The 20503-nt window shown below is 45.7% G+C and overlaps 1 protein-coding gene and 1 long non-coding RNA gene across 4 annotated transcripts in view; one reads left to right on the plus strand and one right to left on the minus strand.

Moving 5' to 3' along the window:
* The window catches only part of LRRC8D (leucine rich repeat containing 8 VRAC subunit D), a 112536-nt gene extending 106672 nt beyond the window's left edge, over positions 1 to 5864 (minus strand). Inside the window, exon 1 of one of the 3 annotated variants that reach the window (XM_026497641.4) lies at positions 5602 to 5864. The gene's annotated coding sequence lies outside the window, so the exon portion shown is untranslated. Of the gene's footprint in view, positions 1 to 4697; positions 5365 to 5601 lie in introns of those variants that run through there. The other 2 variants (XM_044383664.3, XM_057310485.1) reach the window with 2 other exon arrangements.
* A 13-nt stretch (positions 5865 to 5877) lies between these two features.
* LOC130543435 (uncharacterized) lies at positions 5878 to 17011 on the plus strand. Its single transcript, XR_008958786.1, has 3 exons — positions 5878 to 6204; positions 8590 to 8660; positions 13597 to 17011. It is a non-coding gene; the product is annotated as an uncharacterized LOC130543435 (long non-coding RNA).
* Positions 17012 to 20503: the final 3492 nt, after the last annotated feature.

The raw sequence follows: 20503 nt of genomic DNA on the forward strand, positions 1-20503 counted from the left end.
GCAAGAGCAAGTTGGGACAACACTGTGAAAGTGTTTTCGAAGTCCTTTCCTGGGTTTTGCCACCAACACACCATCCTCTGACAGTTCCGTAATTTTTCTCTTCGTACCTGACCTCCTATTGCCCAGAGAGAAACTCACCTGCAAATCTTCTGATGACTCACATATCCTAATACGGTTTCCCTGGAGTAAATCCCCATTGGTTAGTTATTTCATAATTCAGAAGAGCTTGCTGTCATCTGTAAACCTAGAAATTCCACTGTGTGCTCCTTCTTTTGGATCAATTATGTAAATAAGGCCTGAGGGACCCACTGTTTACACACCTTCAAGCAGAAGAGAAATCTTTTTATCCTTAGCCTTTATTTGTGTCTTTAAGGCAGACGAATTCTAATGCCTGCTCTGTCACTTCATGTGTAAGCTACAGCTAGTCACATCACCTCCCTGGGCCTCGATTTTCTCATCTATGAAATTCGAGTGCTGATACCTTCTATAAATTCTACCTTTCTATTCAAATGGTACATCACATCCTTAATTCCAAGGAGACTTCAAGTTTCATACAGCCCTTGAAAGTATAAAAGGACAATATCTAAGGGTTTTCCAATATTTTCCCCTCTCAAGAAATCTTCTACCTTCACAAAACATCCCTTTTTCTCTCAGGAATATCCCTCATCTCCAGAGGACATGGACAGGTTTCCCATGCGGACCAGAATAGAAGGGAGAGCAAACACACTACCATCTGGACAGACAACACACCAGCAGGGGAATCAGGGCACAACGGACATTCATAACAAAGAAGGTGCACATGTTAGCTGTGAAATCTGGAATTTTGTTCTAGCCCTCTCAACGATGTTGGATGGCTACCACCCCAAACAAATAATTTATTTAAATCTAGTTTGCTGGATAGATCTAGAACATTTAGAGGACTTGGCACTAAGTTCTTTCTGAACCACTTGCTTCAAAAGACATCCGAGTATGGTGATTTCCTAATGTCATCTCAGAGATGACACGTGAAATCTGGTAAGTATGAAATTATACCAATGACAAGCTAAACCCCAATTCTGGGGAAAAGGCTTGTTTCTAAGCCCCAATCCTCTCTCCTTCCCCAAATGTAAAGCTGTCACTCATGAAGTATCTTGGGCATACTAACAAAAAAAGAAAAGGAAAAAAAGCTTGGCCTGAGTGGGAACCAAGTTCATATGTATTTTTTTCAGTACCACTTATCCTATTTACCTCTTCACAAATTTCCGAAGCAGCTCTGATCTGGCAAGCTTCAGATTTGCACAGAACATTAGAAATTCTCTTCCAGATGTCTAAACAGAATTACAAAGACCCCAGAGGATGGAGTACAGATTTCAGAAGCTTGCAACAGACTCGAATAATTTCAAAAGGGCATCGCAGGTGCAAACATTTGCAAAAACTAAATGCAATGTAGTTTGACCACAAACACAGATTTCTCAGAAGCTCCTAAACTAAGGGCCAATCAACCCCTGGAATTCACCTCCCTCACTCAGCACCCCAGCTCCAGAATAGGACTAACAGTGCCACACGACTGGGTTGCGTGAGTATTAATACAAGTGGCTACAAAGCTCTTGGCAAAGTCATCCTCTACTCCTCTCTCACAGGATTAGAAGGCAGAAGCAAGACTTTTAAATATCAAAAGACCTTAAGACTGGACCAAAATAAATAGGATGGCACTGAACACGGACAAAAACAAACCAAAAAACTTTCACACGCATACAAAAATCTGCCCAATGAATACAAGGATGCAGCAGCTCATACAACAAATATCTGGATGTTTTGACTGTTTGGACAGAACCTATAATGGATCCGTGCTAGCTAAGTGCTGCTATTAAAAAAAAAAAAAAAGGCAGTTTCATAAGTTTAAATTGCAGTAAATAGATGCTTATGCCTTGGTTTCAGGAAACAGCTGTCCTACTGTACTCTTTGTTGACCAGAACACATTTCAATTATCGTATTCAATTCCAGACACTGTTACTCTCCACTGGAGATGCTGACAAACAAGACATCTAGAAACCATGACCCACACAGGATTATGGAAAGAAGTGGACTATTTTGCACTGAGAAAAGAGGAAGGATACATCATACTGTCTTTGTCAAAGATGTCAAAGGGCTGTCCTGTTGATGTGGGAAGTTCCAGAGGAACAGAATCAATGGAACGAAGTTTCCAGGAGGCAGTCTTGAGCCCTAATAATAAGCGTCCACAGTTCGAAGACACAATGACATGTCTTCATAACTAGACTTCCCTGTTTCTGGGAGTGTTTAAATACAGGCTGCCTAGCAAGCGTAAGAATTTACTAAAGAAGTTAGACCAGGACCTCTCTAAAATTCCAATTCTGATTCTGTGATTCCCCACCTACCCAATTATACTGCCCTGCTAGCTCGTCTGCCATGATCTCTAGAAAATGCCCTTTTCTTCTGATTAGGTTTTGCCCAGATCCGAATCATCTCGGGCCTGAGCACAGCAGATGTCTCCCAGGTCGGGTGACCAACCTGGACGTCCCTCCTTCACGTGTCAAGAACCACCTCCTTCAAGGCCTATTCTGAGATGTAACTTCGCTTTACAGCGACCTTTACGGCTACTGTCTAGAGCAGGGTTTCTCAACCCTAGCACTACGGACATTTTTGCCAGGATAATTTGTTGTGGAGGCTGTCCTGGGCATGCAGGAGGGGTGCTCAGCAGGGCCCCGGGCCTCTATCCACTAGATGTCACAGCACCTGCCTCCCAGCCATGACCAAAAAAAATGTCTCCAGACATTGCCAAATGTTTGCTGGGACGCAAAATCACCCCTTGTTGAGAACCACTCTTCTTGAGGCAAATGATTAACACCACTGACTGTGGTTCAAGTTTTCCACTAACTAGATACCCCCCACCTTCATCAGTCATGTTCTGTGTTTCAGCCAGGCAAACCTATTTACTATCTGTGACTTGTGACAAAGCTCACTGCTTTCCTAATACAGGGTCCTTCCTCTTTTCCCAAAGCACACACGGCTTTCATCTGGCTCCCCAAACCCTTTCTGTTTCAGTATTCCTTGACCTATTAGAAAAATGTAATCCTTTGCTTCTGGCGGTGTCCTCACCTATACCTGTCTTACAGGCCCTCTATTTGTACATGAATCCTCTCCTTCCTCGTTAAGGCACCACAGCACCCACTCTGGTTCTCTGCTTGCTGCTGGCACTCAATAAACCCGAGTGGTGTTTCTTAGAAGATCAAGCATCAGCTCTGATTACACATGGAAAATACATGAAATCCCTTACCAACTACCATTTTAAGAACCTATGTGATCATGAGTACACAATTTGAATAAAACTTTGACTTCTTCATACATAGTGCCAATCTACCTACATGACTGGGATTGAACCAAGTCTAACTTCCATCATATAGCTACCAAAACAACTGAGCTACTGGGACAAGACAAACACATCAAATTTTGTAAAATTAATCAAAAAAGCTCAGCACAATATAAAAGTTAAGGGGAAAAGGCCAAGTTTTGACCAAGTTTTTTGTTGTTGTTGTTTAATTCTGTAAACCCTGGCAAGGAGGAAAGGATGCAAATATGGCTCCATACTTCCCCACGTTCGTTGCATCATCCACTACTCAACACGGTATCGGAAGAGACTGGGGTACCAGGTCATCTAAGGACACTCTCCTCTTCCACCTGCTAATATGTTAAGTTTTAATCAACAAAGTACACACTCACACACCCTCAATAAGAACAAGACAAATCTACGATAAAATGTTCAAATATATAAGTAAACCATGCCAATTCAAGATTTGGAATTTTTTTTTCAGCTCGGTGGATTACTAATCATTTTATGGAAGGCTCCCTACCTAACCTATAGAAATCAAACACTCCAAATCAACTTTGCTGGATCCTTATTTTCACTCATCTCAGGATTTTTCATCTCTTGCTTTTGCATTTTAACATGGTTTTAGTCAACTGACGCAGAAGACAGGAGAAGTGACAACTCTAACCCTTTCCTAGCTGATGGTAGGTGTTTGGTCAGTATTCGTGGACAGTAAAAAGAAATGCTCTCTGAAGACCTCATTTACTGGTTATGGTGCAGGATTCTTCCCACAGGTCTGTAGAAAGCAGAGATCCCAGAAGCTTTGGTGGGGAAGGTCTGAATCACTGCCATCCTTGGCACTTGGAAATGCCCTTTGGTTGTTGATGAGGTAAACAGCCCTCACCATTACTGCAGAAAGGAATTCCTTGCCTGTCCAGACTCTTCCAAAGTCCAGCACAGAACACAAAATAGGTGTTCAATAAATGCTGCCTGAACGGAATTGTATTATCGAAACTAAGGACTAAGTTTCCAGAAGTCAGCTCTCTCTTTATCCTATACTTCTTTCAAAATAGATCCTCCTAGCTTTCTTTGCTCAACAAGAAACATTTTTCAAATTCAAGGAAGAGGAAAGGAGAAAATCTGCAAAGCAGAGAGAGCCATGAATGAGCCCAAGCAGCTCAAGTTGGGCCCCACAGTTGGCTCCACAGTTGGCTAGGACTCCCCACTATCTATTCTCCATCTTTCTGCCTGCCTCTTGAGCGCTCGCTCCCTCTCACCTTTGCGTTTCTTCCTTTCCTGAAGCCCTACCTCCCCACCTTCTGCCACACAACCCCCCAAAAGCGTACCGTTGGGACCGCAAATCCCCACCTCTTCCTCTACAGCGGGGACCTACCTCTCCTCCCTCGAACCTGCAGCAGCTCTTCCTCACTGCGGCTGGCTTTTTAAGAAACACAAAACAAAAAACAAAAAACAGCCCGCCTAAAACCAAAAACCCTAATTTCTTTATCCCTAAAGGATACCCCAAATTAGGGGGCGCATTAAGAGGAAGGCCTCTATCAACCCTCCAGAAAGCAACTTCCCCCAAACCACCTTCCCAAGCCCCTGGCCAGGATACGAGCAGAAGTCCCGTTCCCAAGTGCCCACGCCTTCAAACAAGCTAGAAGCGGATTATACCGGTACCCAACCCGGAGATGGCCCGCGGCGGGCAGGGTGCACCTGCGGGCCCCCAGCTCCCTCCCTCCCGCGCGGGGGGCGGGGTGCGGCCCTCATTCCCCGCCCAACCCACCCGGCGCGGGAAGAAGGCGAGGGGGAGGCGTTTCTGGAGAAGTTAAAGGGCTCACCTTCTGGGCTCCGGGCCAGCAAGGCCAGACACCAAACACCCACCTCCGGGAGGAACCAGCGGAGCCGAAACCGGGTCTCCCCGCCCTCCCGATTGCGCGGACGGGGGCGAGAGGAGGGAGCGCGCGCGAGGGGGAGCCGAAGGGAGGCAGTCCGCACTCTCCTCTCCCAGGGCCCACCGCCGCCGGCCCAGACGTCCGCGGCGCCCGCCGCTCCAGCTGCGCGGAGCGGCACAATCTTTCGGGCCCCGGCGGTCGCAGACTGGAGCCCAGCGCTGCCCCGCGCACCGCCCGCGTGCCCCCGGCCCCCGCCCCTCTCTGCGAGTTCCCGGCCGCAGCCTCCGCTCCGGCCGCGGGGCAGGACGCCTGCGCCGGGGAAGCGGCGCGCTTCGCCTCCGGGGCGGCTCCCACCTGCGCGGCCCAGGCCCCTGCTCCGGCCCCGGAGAGGCGCTCACCAACCTTAGGGGGCAGTCCGGGCAGCTTGGCCGCCGAGCCACGGCTTATGCTGAGGCGGGAGGTGGCGGCATCACCTGCGGCGGGCGGCGGCTGCACCGGGACGCGCCGGGGCGGCGAAGGCGCGCGGCGCCCTGGACCCTGCTCCCGAGGCCCCGCCCGCGGCTGCCACCTCGAAGCGCGGCGGAGGAGCCGGGGCACCACGGGCGGCGGCAGCGGCGGCGACGGGAGCAGCAGCACATGACTCTGTAACGGGGGGAATTAGACAAAGCGTAACATGGACTCCGGGCCCGTGCAGGCGCTGCAGCTCTGGGACCAACCGCAGCCAGCGAGCGCCGCGACTGGCTCGGCCGCAGCCAATGGGGCGGGCCCGGGCCTCCATGTGACGGCCAGCACTTTCCCCGGGCCGCCCGGCCGCGCCCGCCGCGCGCCGGCCTCACCGGAGGGGGCTGCGTCGTCGGTTCGGTGACCCAGGGTCGGGGACTGGCGGCGAGAGGCTGCCAGACGCCGAACAGGTGCATGAGGCGGGGAAGATCGCCGGCCACCGAAAGACTTACCTGTCAAACGCCGTGCCAGGCAGCCGCTGTCGCCTAGGGGGAGCGGGGCAAGGTCAGCAACCTTCGCCCTTCTGGGTCTATCCTTTTGACTAAAACTCTGATATTAAGACTTAGGGAGAAATGCAATGAAATGGTAGGGAGAAATTTGCGTAAAAGTCACTTAAGCAGTTTCCAACCCAAAGAGAAAGTACTTGCCGCGGATTTGGGGCACTCACAACTTTATCTTGGCACGAATAGCTTCCCAGCCTGATTTGTTCCGTCTCTGCTATTAAAGATAGATTGGAGAGTCAGTTCTTGTTTTAATCCGAGTCTACTCTTTTTTTCCCCATTCTTTTTTTTTTTGCCAAAACTGTCTTGTGTCTGAAGCAAGCAGATGAAAGGTTGTCCTCTGCTAAGAGGTGTTGTCCAACCTGATACTTTTTCCTCTGGTTTTTCTTGTGTGATGGGAATGTATTTCCCGTCCTTCTAGTGGGTGGGTGGGGAGAAGCAGGGATAAGAAATAAGGCCAGGAGGGATGTTTGGAATTGTTAGTTTATAACAAGACAAATGATTCCAGCCCAATACTTCAGTGTCTCCTTTTATCCGAATCCACCCTTTTCTGTGAACAATGGGAAGTCTCATCTCTATCCGGGACGCTCCATGTCAGTGAATGTTCAATCAATGTTTACTCAGTGGTCGAATGTTCTTTGTAAATGTGCTGTACAAAACGTGAGGGGTGCTGGGGAAGGTGAGTGTTCAGATACAGCAAGGCCTTACAAAGAGTAGTTTTCTAGGGTTTCAGGAAGGGCTTCGGAGAGAAGAGGGGGATAGACCGGACACTGGCATAGTGAGCCCTTGTGGATCAGCAACTGAAGTGAAGAAGGGCAGCCCTGGCTGGAGGAGTAAGAGCAGAGGTCCAGAGCACGCTCAAGGGACTGTTCTAGACTAGTTACAACACGACACTAGATTTTGAGCCCTTCTGACCTCTTGCTTTCTCGCTTTCCTTGCCCTGTCCCTCACATGCCAGCAGCGCCTCCAATTCCACACACCCAGCCAAGAAGGAGGTGTGTGGGCAGGGGCTCTGGGGTAGGTGATTTAATCACAGTAGCAGATTTGCTCATCTGGGAGCTTAGAGCAATTTTAAAACTGTTAACATCTAGTGGTGTAATATTTTGATTGAAAACACCCCACTATTATAACTAATTTGGAAGGTTTTGCTGTTTGTAAAAACACTTGGTTCCATGTTTTGATCTTCCCTGGGCTTTAAACTATGATTCTAGATCTGAGAGAAAAATGATTTCAAGATTGGTAAAAATTGAGAAAAAAAAAAGTAATACTCAGAAAAGAGTCAAATGTGGAGAAACAGGTATTCACACATACTGTACGCATGAGTACAAATTGAGCAAATCCCTTTGGAGGAGAGTTTGGCAATTTTGGAAAGAATAAGGATGTGTGTTCTTTTTGACCAGGTAATTCCACATCTAGGAATTTATACTGAAGGCTTATATATGCAAAAATGATGTCTTTCAGAAATACTTACACGTGTGTATAAAAACATGTACAGGCATGTGTCTTGTAGCATTTTTTGTAATAACCACACGTAATAGTGTACAAGTCTAATAACTGAATCCCAGTAGGAAACTATGTAAGCTAGCTCTGCTGGATCTATAGAAGGAAACTGTATGTAACCTCTCATAAAAATAAGATAAATCTATTTGTACGTGGAAGAGTGTCCAAAATCTACAAGTGAAAAAAGCAAACTGCAGAACAATACAGATAGCGTGATCCCATTTTTATTTGCATTTTTTGTCTCAAAACACATGTTATTAGACACATACTTAAAGGAAATCTGGAAGTACATATAGGAAGCAGCTAACAGTGGTCGTCTCTGGATGTGGTATCACTATGGCCATCCACTTTCTGTTACAAAGTTCTGGGTGTTTGCATTGTTTTCATGTTGAGCACATATTACTTTGATAACAAGAAAAATAATAAAAACATTTTTAAAGGTCGAATTGGTAAGAGCTCTACCAATGACAAATAATGAAAGATCACCCTGATGGTCCAGGATGTAAAAAGTTGTCTGCTTCCCTGATACCCCAAGGAAAACAAATAGGAAGAAGCTAGCAGAGGACAATAGTTGATTTGATGTTGGATTCAAAATTAAGGAATGTGACAGAAAAGTAATCTGGGGCTACTCCAGATATATCTACAGGATGGGGGGGACACAATACGGTTTCAAGGAAGTTCTGTCCAATAAAAACTTAGAGAGCACTTACTATCCTTTGCTGAGTTGTGATGGTCAGGAATCAGCAAGTGTTCCAGCACCTGGTAAATCACAGTAATGATAACAACCTGTGCAGCGCCAAGGCACCTCTCTAAGCACTTTACATATGTTCCCTTTTAGTCCTCACAGCAACCCTAGCAGATAGATACTATTCCTATCCTCATTTTTTAGGACTGGAGACAAAGGCCTGAAGAGGTTATGTAATTAGCGCAAGTTCACACAACCTGTGAATGGCTCTAGAGGTAAGCATTTAAAATACTGTCTAAAAGGACCATTTGAGATAAAGGCCATTATATGTGCATCTCTTTTTAGCAAGTATTGTAATTCTAGGTTGATTTGTGCTTACCTAAACTATAGCATTTGGCATGCCCTGAGGCACTCAGTAATACTGAATGAATGAATGAATGAATAATTGACTTTCCTATAGAGAAGAATCTGAGCTCCTCGGAGGAGTGATTCTGCATTGTTCCTTTTTTTTTTTTATCACCTGGTAGAGTGCCCAACATGTGGTAAGCAATATGAATTTCAATAATCTGTAAACATGTTTTTGAAATATTGTGTGGAAATCAAGCTTTATAAGTTGATCCCAAATACACTGGGGTAGCTTATGAATAATATGATGATGAATTCCTTGTAAAGTGAAGACTAGCCCTGGGGCACAGGGCTAAATCTGGATACACCTGCATAACCATACGTAAATAAATACAGACAATATTTGCTTGGAAAGTGGCAGTCGTGCTGAAGAGCTGAAGAGATACAAAATTTCAAGTTATTTGAGCCTCTTTTTCTCTCACCTCTGGGTTTCTGAAATGGGGAAAACGATACATATCTCAAGTTATTGTGAGGCCAAGGACCGACATATGGAAAGGGCTTAGTTAAGTGCCTAGAACAGACACTGCTCAGTAAATGTTACCTATTATAAGTGTGTTCATATAGTATAAATGTGACCTGATTTCTTTATTTTTTTTAAGATTTATTTATTTTAGAGAGAGAGAATGAGAGCAGGGGAAGGGGCAGAGGGAGAGGGAGAAGCAGACTCCCAGCTGAGCGTGGAGCCGGACGCAGGCTGATCCCAGGACCCTGAGCTGAAATCAAGAGTTGAACACTTAACCGACTGAGCTTCCTAATTTCTTAATCTACTGTGACCCTATGAACTCTACAGCTAACAAAATAGACAACATCTGGGAGCTCACATCCATATTATGCTTTGAAATTGTAGAGTAGGGGCTCAGGCAAAGCAAATGGAAACCCAGCGGTCTCCTCTTTCTTCTCCTGTCTGACCTTCCCACTTTACTCTTCTTTCTATTACTTTAGATGAGCTAAAACCATTTCACTTCTTAGGCTTATTTAAATGCTCAGTCTTGGAGGTAGAAAGCAAATTGTCATCTTTCTTCACAGCTGAGGAAATGGAAATGCTGGAGACCAGATTAGAAAGGAGCAAGCAGGTGGAGGGAGAACAGTGTGGGGGAAATGGAACTGGGCGGGGATGCGGGTTAACTCTCCATGACTATTGACGTAACATGAGGTCCAAAGAGGAAGGGAAATTGCCAGACTGTTATAATTAGAAATGATATGGTGAAATTGAAACTAGAAAAACTAAGGGTACATGTCTTAACCACAAAGAGGAGAAGTGGACCTCTCCCTTCTAAAATGGATTCATAGAGTGAAAAAATGAGGGTTGTCTATCTAGGCAAGCCAGGGTTCCTCACTTGGTAGCCCTGGACTGTATTTTCTTCACTGGGGAGAATTAAAAAAAAAAAGAGCATTAAAAAACACCAAATTTAACCACGTAAAGATCTGTACCCATATCCTCTGCCTTCCTGCCCACCACACTAGGAATGGACTACCCATGTTCTTATTGAAAACCAGTTTCTTCACTTTTGCACCCAATCTCATCCAATCTCAAATGATCATGGCAGCAAGTATCCCTTGTCTCCTATGTCACAAATTTCCCCATCTCTACTGGATGACTGCCATCAATCTTTTTTAAAATGTGATTGTTTCCTCTATCTTAAGGAATAAAATGTCTCCTGACTTTGCCTTCCCCACTCCATTTCTCCTCTCCTTTGCATCTAAATGTCTCACAAGAATTGTTTATACTCCTTGTTTCCAATTCCTTTCTTCCCATTTTCTCTTCAACTCAATCTAATCAGGGTTTCACTCCCAATATATCACTGAAACTGATCTTGCCAAAGTAACTGACAACTTCCACTTGGCTAAATACAGCACTGAATCCTTAACTGACCTCTCAGCAGTATTAGACACCATCCGCTGCTCCCTCCTCTTTGGTAAACTACCTTGTATGGTCTTCCGAGACACCACACTCACTCCCTTCGAGGAGCTCATCCACTCTTACGGCTTTGAATCCCCTTTCTATGCTAGCAACCCCACACTTATATCCCCAGCATTATTTCCCTCGTCTGAGCTCCAATTTACATTTCTAACTGCTTTTTTTGGTTTTTCCTACCTAGACTTCTAACAGATATCTCAAACTTAACAAGTTCCAAACCAAACTCCTGATTTCCCCCCCAAAACCTGTACAATCCACACAGCTTTTTCCCTCTCAATAAATGGCAGCTCTGTCCTTCCAGATGCTTGGGCTAAAAGCGTTGGAGTCAGGGGTGCCTGGGTGGCTCAGTCAGTTGAGCATCTGACTCTTGGTTTCAGCTCAGGTCCTGATCTCAGGGTCTTGGGATCAAGCTCGGCATCAGGCTCCACACTCAGCGTGGAGCCTTCTTGTCCCTCTCCCTCTGCCCCTCCCCCTGCCCATGCTTGCTGTCTCTCTAAAATAAATAAATAAAATCTTTAAAAAAAAAAAAAAAGCCTTGGAGTCAGTCATCCTTGACTCTTCTGTCTTTATCTCGCAACTTACGTTGAAACTGTCAGGAAATGCTGTTGGACCGACCTTCTAAACATACACCTCATTGTCATGCATTGGTTCCATCCACCATCATCTCTCTCCTGTATTAACTCCTTAGCCACTTCACTAGTCTATATGCTTCCACTCGTGCTCCATCCCTCCCCACGGGCTATTCTCAGCAGCAGCCAAAGTGAGCTTTTTAACATGTAAGACAAATCAGCTTATGCCATTGCCCAAACCCTGTAATAGCTCCCTTTTTTACTCAGGAAAGGCATAGTCTTTACAGTGACTTGCAAGTTTCTTGCATGATCTGTATCCCTCCCTCCCAATGTCACTTACTCAGGGAAGCATACCCTGACAACCTTATATAAAACTGCAGCTCCATGCCTACCCATTCCTCTTACCTTGCTTTATGATTTTCCTCTCAGCACTTATTATGTACTTATTACATACTTTTTTTGTTTGGTATCTGTCTCCCTCTGCTAGAATATAAGCCCTTTAAAGACAGGAAATTTTATCTGTCTTGATTACTGATGTATTCCATGCATTTACAATAGCATCTGGCATATAGTGGGCAGTTGGTAATGATGTTTTAATGAATGCATGAATTAAGTCCAGATTTCTAATCAATACAAAGTCAGGAAAATTTTTCCTAGGGGGAGATTTTTTTCGTATCATGCTGTTCTCTAAGTATTTGTTAATGAGAAAAGGCATTCATATTCAGTGTCCAAATCGAGACCTTTTACTAGAATAGCACCCAGCATGTAGGAGTTTATGTAGCAAAAGAAGAAACTTGGTGGTGGAACATATTACCTTTGTTCTAGTTCCCTAGCAGAAAGGAAGAGGAAAACAATCTTATCTGAGTTGACAAACAGAATTGCAAAATAATAATTCCAAAGTTTTAAATCGTACTCTTATTAAGGAAAGTAAGCAACGTAACACAACAGTGATAAGAATTAAGTTAGAACAGATTAAACGTTCACTTCGTCGTAACATATAACTTACTTTAAAACTGTCTTACTGTGTAGTGAAGTTGCTATGAACACTAACCTGGCTCAAAGAAAAAGTTCAAATGAAACGGAAGAACAGAGATGGGACATCAAATAGCAAGTGGGACCCTTAATTATAGCTTTGCCAATTGAAAGTTGAAATGACACAAAAATCCTGAGAAAATCCATAAAAAGGAATTGGGTAATACTTGAAAACAAAACAAAATAAAACCAGCCCCCAAAGCAAACTGACTCGTGTAGCCATTTGAAAAGAGGAAGGAAGAGTAATTGCTGTTTCCAAACGGTGAGCTGAAGGTTTAAAAACCCACATGGAGCTCACTCTGTCAGGATGTCTCCTAAAAGCTCTCTTCTGTGGGAAGAGAAAGATGAGCACAGCCAGAAACCTTAAATGTCAAGCTGAGGTTAAGCAGGGCTTGAGCTGGAGAGAGGAATGCAGAGGACAGGGAGACAAGCCAGCCTGTGGGGTTTTCTTACTCTTGGGTGAAATCCTAGCATTCTGGGATTGAAAGAGTAATATTGTCTGGGCACTGTCTGAAACTTCATCTGACAGCTCTTCAAAACAGTGCAGCCCAGAGATAACTTGAAAATAAAGTTGAGGGGCGCCTGCGTGGCACAGCGGTTAAGCATCTGCCTTCAGCTCAGGGCGTGATCCTGGCATTCCGGGATCGAGTCCCACATCGGGCTCCTCCGCTATGAGCTTGCTTCTTCCTCTCCCACTCCCCCTGCTTGTGTTCCCTCTCTCGCTGGCTGTCTCTATCTCTGTCAAATAAATAAATAAAATCTTAAGAAAAAAAAAAGAAAAGAAAAGAAAGTTGAGACTGAGCGGTTGTTGACATGGAACTAAAAGTCAGCATTGCCCTAACTCGAACTGCTCCTTGGGCGATGCGGACATTCGGAGGAGACAGCAGACCCATCTCCTGTTCCCAATCGCCTCCAAGCCGGGGGCATTTGCTGAGCCCGGATGTGGTGCCCGAGCCAAAGGGGAGCTCAGGCCATGAGTCTAGATTTATATCTCAATCTGAATGCTTGAGACGAGGTGACCTTCCATGTCTCAGATTCTGTGATACCCCCTGGAAGATTATCTCTGGGGCACTAATGGATAGTTCCTCTTCCCACTTTCCTCAGTAATGTTTGCCTCATCTCCCCAAACCTCTACTGTTTTCTCACTTTCTAAATGAGTTTTGTAAGTTAACAGTGTGGGTCTTTCTTCTCTTTCTGTGTGATACACTCAAAGCCTACGGATGTGTTGTAACTGCATAGGGTTTTCTTAAAAATTTTTTTGATTAGTTGCCAATATTTAATAACCAGGAAATGTCACAGAACTACCCAGATTGCCAGCATTTTGACAACTGGAACATCGGGCAAACCTGGAGTAATTCCTGTGGACCGAATCCTGCCAGGGCTGAGAAGCTGCAGCGACCTTTCAGTGGGCTGTCGTTCCACAGGGCACCGGAGGCTTGGCTGCTCCGACAGTTCCTGGCCCAGAGGCAGAGAGGGGCGAACACCTTTTGTCATTTTGTGTACACTATTCTTTTTCCTACTGCAGACAAATGCTTCTTTCTACCATGTCTTAATGTTTCCTACAATGTGCTTCACATTTCCCATACCCGACTAGTATTTTATCTCTCTATCTGGTGACTCCAGGCATTTGGGATTATGATCCATGGTTTCTATTATCGGGCTGTCCTCCCTGGTTTTCAACCCCAAAACCATCTAGAGTTCAAAATGAAGTGGTAGAATGCCTTAAGCCCTGAACAACCCAAGACTTTATATAATTAATATTAATATCAGGTGGTTAGGACTGAGGACATACTTCTAACCAGAATTTTGATAGTCATAATAAATTATAAATAATTTTCAGAAAAATTTAGTCCTTAAGCAATTCTGCTACATATGTATTATTATCTCCATTTGTACAAATGCAAAAACTGAGGCACAGAGGAGTGAAAGAATTTGCCCATGGCCATCCAGCTAATAAATGCCTGACTCAGGAACCAAGCCCAAATTTTTGAGGCCAAGTTCAGTGCTCTTGATGGCACATCATAGCCGTTGCGTATCATTCTTGAAAGTCAATGTGCTGTGATTCTGAGAAATCTTTAGAATGTTCTCTGCCACCAACTCAATAACACGTTTCAATGCCTTATAGCCCAACCAGTTAGGAGAAATCTTGGAATCATCTTTGACTCATACCCCTGCAGCCCCCTCCTCTAACTGGGTGAATGGTCCTGTCTATTTTTCCTTTACAACAACTATTCTATCCAAATGCTTGTCTCCATTCCCTGTAAACAGTCTTCATCCCAAATCCATTGACTCACTCTTGGATTAATGTCATGGGCTCCAGCTGAGGCCCTGACACAGCACTCTCTGTCCATTCCAATCTGTATTTATTTACAGGCAAAGTAAATGGCCTTGTAATAGAGCTCCCTGATGCCACTGCTTGTCTCAGAAACTTGCAGGGGTTTCCTAAATAATTAGCTATAAACGACTGGGTCTGATGTTCAAGGTCCATCCTTCACTTAGCTGCAATATTGTTCCCCGTATCTGCTGTCCTCCTCTGTAGGAGAATTATACTTTCCCACCCAGCGACTAGGCTTGGCTATACGACTTGCTTTGACTAATGAAGTGTGAGTGAAAGTGACATATGTCACTTCTGAGAAAGAGTTTTAGGAGTCACCGTGGGTTCTCATCATTTCTCTTTCCCTCTTCCTTGAAAATGGCAAGGTGCCAGATTAGAGCTGCTCCTTCAGTTTGAATGTTGGGATGAAGAAAGCGTGGAACAGAGTTACAACCAGCATGGGGGCTGACCCTAAGGCAGTGTGAACGTACAGGAGGAAACAGTCAAATCTCCTGTTCATACGAGGTGACATACAGCATAAGCAAGAAATCAACCTTTACTGAGAGTTTGATGCTTTTTGTCATGGGGTAACCCAGCGACAGTTGGCTGGTGCAGCCCCCACAAGCAGTCTGGTTCCTTGACCCCGCACGCTATGCTCCTTTTTCAGGGCTCTGTACTGGGGTGTATGTTGTCCACAGCTTTTCTGGTCCTTTAGAATTAGAGCCACTTAACTTGGACCCATCATTTTGCTTGGTATCCACTTAATCCCCAGAGATGTGCTCAGTCAGAGATTGATGGCTCTGCCTACGTTCTCCAGGGTATGGCAACAGGAAACTTAGAACCTTGTAGACTGTCTATTCGTTCACACAATAGAATGACCATACAACCTGACCCTTAATACCCAGCAGCTGGTGCACTAATCAAGTAGCAGTTCCCTTCAATGTCCAGCCAATTCAGGATTACATATGGGGTTGCAAGCTTCAAAATCTGCAACTTCTTTCTTAGAGAGGTATAAATAAAGTAAGCAGCGATTTGCTCAAAGTTAGGTGGTTTCTGTGACTTCTTACACTCTAGCTGCTGCCTTGGTGGCTCTTTTGAGCACTGTGTTCTGAGGTCACTCCAGAGAAGGCGCCTGCTGGGTGTCACTGTGAGCAAGGGCAACCAAGGAAGAGGAGGGCAATCACAGGCTAGGAGTTGGTTGGCCACAGGCTCTGGGTTGGAGGAACAGAGAATTCAAGGGCAAAAGCAGGAAGGGGTGTGAGGGATTGGGAGAGATGAGAAAGGGGCTGTGCTGTTCAAAGAATAGGCAAAGTAGAACAAGGTGCAAAGCGGGGTCAGGAACACTCCAGAAAAGAGATCTGATAGCTACTTGACTTTTAAACATTGGCTTGGGGTTAATTCTCTTGTGCGTGTGTGTTGGTGGGGCGGTAAGAACTCATAGGGCCAAGCTCTGGTACCCACCTCCTGCTACTCAAAACCACTAACTGTATCACACACTGTTTTGTGCTCCCTGCTATTTCTTGTGTGTTTCTTTTGATTCTCCTGACCAGGACCTAAAGTCTGCCCTATATTTCTTTACTCACTCCCACTGCCTCTGCACAGAGATGAGCTGATTGATGGTTATGAATTTATAAATTAATACCTACCAACAACCCTTTTTATTATTTGTTCTCCCTGCCATTGCCTTGCATGCATACATTCACCAGGAATTTATTTCTATACATTACACGTAATGACAACACTTACTGAGTACTTACGAACTGTGAGCCAAGTGTTGTCTTGGGTACTGAAGCACGTATATCAGTAAAGCCTAATCCCAGTTCTTGAAGAGCTCACAGTCTGGTGGGGAGGAACAGAGATGCACATACAAAGATAATCCTCTGTTACATGCATCAGGGGAGGCTTCATGGAAGAAGTGATCATTTTGCTGGGTCCCAAAGGATGAATAAGGGTTCACCTAGTAGGGCAGGGGAAGTTCCACAGACAAAGAAAAAAAGAGTATGAGTTTGATTCTCCACCTCCATCCTATCCTTGTCATCCCATCCTAACATGGAAGGGACAAGCCCTCTTCTACCCTAAATTCAGCCAATCCTTGACTGAGTATAAATACACAGTTTCTGCTTATACTGTGTGTAAAGCAAAAGCATTGACTTTCTTCTTTTGCCTTGCTAGCAAACATGCAAGTACCGACCTCAGCCAATTGCTTTTCAGATGGGGCTTTGCGGAGCTTTGAATTTCTCATCGAGAGTCTAAACATGAGAATCCTTGCCTTTTTCATTATGAGCACTAGACTTGAGTGTCAATTCAAACGACCTCCTCTTCTCATCTTGTCTGCTTTTGATTAATTAATTGGAGTTGTATACATCATGAATAAATACTTCACATTCATCTTGACTGCAAATAGCTTCTTTTTTTACAATAATAAATTTTAAAACATTCTTGGTATTTACAAATTTCCCCTTTACTTCCCAGCATCCCCCAAATCTTTTCATTTAGCCAAGATGGTCCAACAGCCCTTTCTCCAGCTATGAGTGAGCATTTTTATCTTCTGAGTTACCATGGAATGCTTGAAATAACATGGATTCTGAAGAATGGTGCATTACAACGCTAACACAGTTCGAAGAGAGTGGGCTATTTACCCGGGAGGAAGTTTTTCCTCTGATGAAGTCCTCTCTCATCCGCAGACCTTAGACACACAAGCAGCAGTTACAAAGACTGTATTTACGTGCCTCTCACTGTATGCAGAAACACTGGGCCACAGAGCACACTTGTGCTGTGTCCCAGAAGTGAAGGCATGGCCACGGCCCAATGAAGAACGCACGTGCTGTGCCTGGGAAGGTCAGCAGCAGACTTTGGACCAACCCTGAGGCTGGGTGTGAGCATCAGAGGGATTGAGGCCAGACTTTCCCCCCTGGAAAGGCCTCTGGGATGCTTTACCTTCAAAGTCCAGAAGGCCAATGGCCGCATCCTGCCGGCTTTGTCCCTGCTGGGGGCAGTCCTGTCATTTGTGACTTGGACTTCTTACCATGCAGAACAGCTGAGGATATTCCCTGGAATCAACTTTGACCCTGGAGGACTCTGGAGTTTGGGTAGATGGACAGCAGGGACATGTATGGCCAGAATTTCTTGTGTTCTGCAAGAATACTCGAGCTCCTTTGTTGTTGGTCTTGTTGTTAGGGTGGTGGCCCTAGCAGCGGTGGGGGGTTTGTGTGTGTGTGTGTGTGTGTGTGTGTGTGTGTGAGTTTTACATGATGAACACAAATCTGAAATGTCCCTCTTTCTCCCACTTGCTTCCCCTCCCTCGCACTGCGGACCAGGTAGAGGCGCGGAAGCGTGCGGGTGAGAGGTGCGGAGAGCAGCCAGGACTTCAGCACAAGGAACTCTCCCCTCCTTCCGCCATTCTGCCCTATGCAACCCTGAGTTCTTCTTCCTAACTTCTCACCTAAATCTCTACCTTCTGCTGAGTTCCCAGTGAATCCCTGGTTTGGCAAGTTTGTGATGTGGTACGGAGGCTGTTGTCCAAAAATAAGCTATTGTACCGAGGAGGGAAAGGCTGGTTTCAGAGGCATGCTAGCCAGCCGCAGCGTGCACCCGCACTTACTGGTTAATGTCTGCAAAGTTTCTTTCTCTACGAAAAGCTAAATGGGGCTCATTAAGCTCCTCTGGTGTAATTTCTCTTTTTTTAAAAAAAGAAAGGACAAGTTAAAAATAGCCCAAGCACAAGTCTTAGAGACAATGAAAGCTTTGGTTGTTAGGAAGAACTGCGGATGAGGTCCGGGGAGGGTTTTTGCAAGTGAAATTCAAAGCCCTTGCAGGAACGGTGGGACTCCAGCAAGAGGGGAGGGCTGGGCTCTCTGGGAGCAAGGCGGTGGGGGGCAGAGCCCCTGTTCCAGAATGGACTGGTACTCAGAGTCAATGCGATTTTGTTTTATTTTTTTCGATTTTGCTTTTATTGACTACCTATTAACATATATCCTGTAAGTTTCCAAATGTTCATAACATGCATTTCTTAGTCAGCTTGGGCTGTCAGGGTCCTGGTACAATTTTATGAGACAGCTGGGTCCAAAGAACCTGAGGGGCTGCTCGTCCCCCTTGAAGGCAGCAGCTCTTTGAAGAAGGCAGCGGTCCTGACTCATCAGGGGATGATAAGGCCTTGCCTGCTGTGTGCCGAGAGAAAAGAGAAGATAAGACATACAGGTCCCCATGCGTGAATCCTGCAGGAAGTGGGGTTTTATCCACCGGTCCTTCGCTAACCAGCCCTTGTGCTGAGAGCTAAACCAGGAGGGTTCTGGAGGCAGCAAATGGTGCTCTGAAACTTCCCTCCCCAGGTTTTCAAGTTGGCAAAAGGAAGAGCGAGGGGAGCCTTGGAGATGGAAATTAGTCATCAATGGCAGTCTGTAGCCTGGGAGCTTTCCCAAGGGCCTGTGCCAGCTGGGAAGGTGTTGTTTCTGGACTCAGTGTACGCAGGTCTGTGTGTCCCGGGCCTTCTGGACTCCAGAGCGCTGATCCAGCTCCGCTCCGACAACGCCTCCCAGCTCCCAGCAGTGGTGCTGACCACACCAGTTCCCCAGGACTTCGGGCCTTTGTGCCTGTACCAATGTTCATTTGGATTCATAAGTATGAGAACCTTTCTTGCTCTCCCTGCCTCCTGGAGGGAGGAGTGAAGTGGGAGTAGGAAAGAATGACTCATTCTGTAGGAGGGTGGAAAGATCTCCAGCCTCTCCCAAGGTTACGTCCCTGCTGATCCCCACTCCAGCAGGACCACATGCACAACACATGGGGCCAACTTAGAAGATCTTGAAGGTGTGGTCCAGCGGTGACTTCGGGGGCTCAGGCTTTATCCCCTGACCCCCTTGCAAGAGAGCAATGAAGAGGCAACGTGCTGATGGTGGGTAGCGTTGAAACAGAGATTCAAGCAGAGAGGGCCACTTGGCAGGCATGTGGTTGGGGGATGCAGTCACCAGACTGGGACCCCGACTGGGTGACCTGCGAGGCCTTTGTAAGCTTGAGATGCTCTAGTTCCCCAGGTCTGGGAAGCACAGTGCAGGAGGCATTGCAGAAGCACCCGTAGTTGAGAGGCCTCCTCTCCTGCCTCTGGCTTGGGTCACAAACACAGGAACCCAGCCCTCCTCCCTATCTGCTGACCCGTCCTCTACTGACTCACCTCAACAGCAATAATTCTACGGGCCCCACTTCTTGAGTACAATAAGAATATTAGCAACCATTCACTGGAGCCTAATTATCTGCCAGACACCATGCATCACCTCGTGTAGTCATCGGCCAGTCCCAGGTTCAAATCCTGACCATGCCATTTGTTATCAGGTTGACATTGGGCAAATGACTTAACACGTCTAAGCCAGTTTCCTCAAGTAGTAAAATGCGAGTAATAAAAACACTTACACTGGATAGCTGAGAGGATCAAGTAAATTAAACCATGGGAAGGGCTCGGCCGAGTGCCCGGCGCAGAGCTCAGTCATGTTAACCATTGCTATCACAGGCCAGGAGTGGTAGTATTATCATCAGACTGACTCCACACATGTCACCAAGGCTCCCTGCAGCTCTGCCTTCAAGTCTTCATGGGACGTTGAAGCCTGGCTTTTTCCCATTATGCTGCATTGCTCTTTCAGACTTCCCTTACGTTATGTGGCGATTATAAGACTCAGTCATTTGAACTCTCCCGAGAGTGGAATAATGTCATCTCTTGTTTCCTATTAATAGTTAAACACCCTGGCATAGAGATCACAGAATGGTTTCACTTGAAATATCATAACCATAAGTTCAGGGGCTGTGGCTTGCACATTTTTTCTTGCCCAGTGTCTAGCAGAGTGCCCGTCTCATCGAAGTCAACATTACATATGTATTGAGTTGAACCAACTTGCA

Source organism: Ursus arctos, unplaced genomic scaffold (assembly GCF_023065955.2).
Source record: "Ursus arctos isolate Adak ecotype North America unplaced genomic scaffold, UrsArc2.0 scaffold_12, whole genome shotgun sequence".
Lineage (NCBI taxonomy): Eukaryota > Metazoa > Chordata > Mammalia > Carnivora > Ursidae > Ursus > Ursus arctos.